The sequence below is a fragment of the Oncorhynchus keta genome, unplaced genomic scaffold, assembly GCF_023373465.1.
Source record: "Oncorhynchus keta strain PuntledgeMale-10-30-2019 unplaced genomic scaffold, Oket_V2 Un_contig_5499_pilon_pilon, whole genome shotgun sequence".
NCBI lineage: Eukaryota > Metazoa > Chordata > Actinopteri > Salmoniformes > Salmonidae > Oncorhynchus > Oncorhynchus keta.
Window position 1 is genome coordinate 8,271 of NW_026288326.1, and position 1,654 is coordinate 9,924.

A 1,654-nucleotide genomic window follows, 5' to 3' on the forward strand; every position below is an offset into this window, starting at 1 on the left:
CATTCTGTAGCCTAGTCACTTCATCCATCCTGTAGCCTAGTCACTTCATCCCTCCTGTAGCCTAGTCACTTCATCCCTCCTGTATGCTAGTCACTTCATCCCTCCTGTAGCCTAGTCACTTCATCCATCCTGTAGCCTAGTCACTTCATCCCTCCTGTAGCCTAGTCACTTCATCCCTCCTGTAGCCTAGTCACTTCATCCATCCTGTAGCCTAGTCACGTCATCCCTCCTGTAGCCTAGTCACTTCATCCCTCCTGTAGCCTAGTCACTTCATCCATCCTGTAGCCTAGTCACTTCATCCATCCTGTAGCCTAGTCACTTCATCCATCCTGTAGCCTAGTCACTTCATCCCTCCTGTAGCCTAGTCACTTCATCCCTCCTGTAGCCTAGTCACGTCATCCATCCTGTAGCCTAGTCACTTCATCCATCCTGTAGCCTAGTCACTTCATCCCTCCTGTAGCCTAGTCACTTCATCCCTCCTGTAGCCTAGTCACTTCATCCCTACCCATCAAATACAATACCATTTTATTTCTCACAATGAGACGAGCACAACAAGTGTTGACTTTACCGTGAAATGCTTTACTTACGAGGCCTTTCGCAACAATGCAATTTAAAAGTAAGAACATCTACAAATTCTGTAGATAAGAAGAAAATAGTAACACAATAAAATAACAATAACGAGGCTATGGAAAATAATATTCAGAACATTAGGAGTGCGATAGAACCACTTTATAACCTGCTTTTCTACTGTAGGGCCTGGAGGCACGGCTGGAAACAACTGTTATTACCAAGGCCATTTGTCATGTCTTTCAGACAGTGGGAAATGCTTGGTAGTTGAAACTAAGCTCCATTCCTTTAGTAACATTTCAACCATGTTGACTCCAGGGCAAGACACACACCTTCTGTGCACAGGCTCACAAACGGTCAGCCCGCGTCTTTGTGTGTTTGACGTTGAGTGTGTGAAGTGTGTGTCTGTGTGTGTTTGATGTTGAGTGTGTGAAGTGTGTGTGTGTGTGTGTGTGTGTGTTTGATGTTGAGTGTGTGAAGTGTGTGTGTGTGTGTGTGTGTGTGTGTGTGTGTGTGTGTGTGTGTGTGTGTGTGTGTGTGTGTGTGTGTGTGTGTGTCGGTGCCACTGATCCGAGGAGGCTTGAAGACGGGGCGGGTCGCACTCCCGAAAGCTGCGTCGCCACGGTGAACAATATCTCAGCGCTCCATTGACCGTGCCGCAGTCCCATCCGAGCCCGAGAACAAACAACCGTCGCGCCAAACCCAGCGTATTGCTTTCACATCAACTGATATCACCACCTCATCCGTGAAACAGACCGACAACTGATATCACCACCTCATCCGCGAAACAGACCGACAACTGATATCACCACCTCATCCGCGAAACACACCGACAACTGATATCACCACCTCATCCCATGAAACACACCGACAACTGATATCACCACCTCATCCATGAAACACACCGACAACTGATATCACCACCTCATCCATGAAACACACCGACAACTGATATCACCACCTCATCCGCGAAACACACCGACAACTGATATGACCACCTCATCCATGAAACACACCGACAACTGATATCACCACCTCATCGGCGAAACACACCCACAACTGATATCACCACCTCATCCGCGAAACA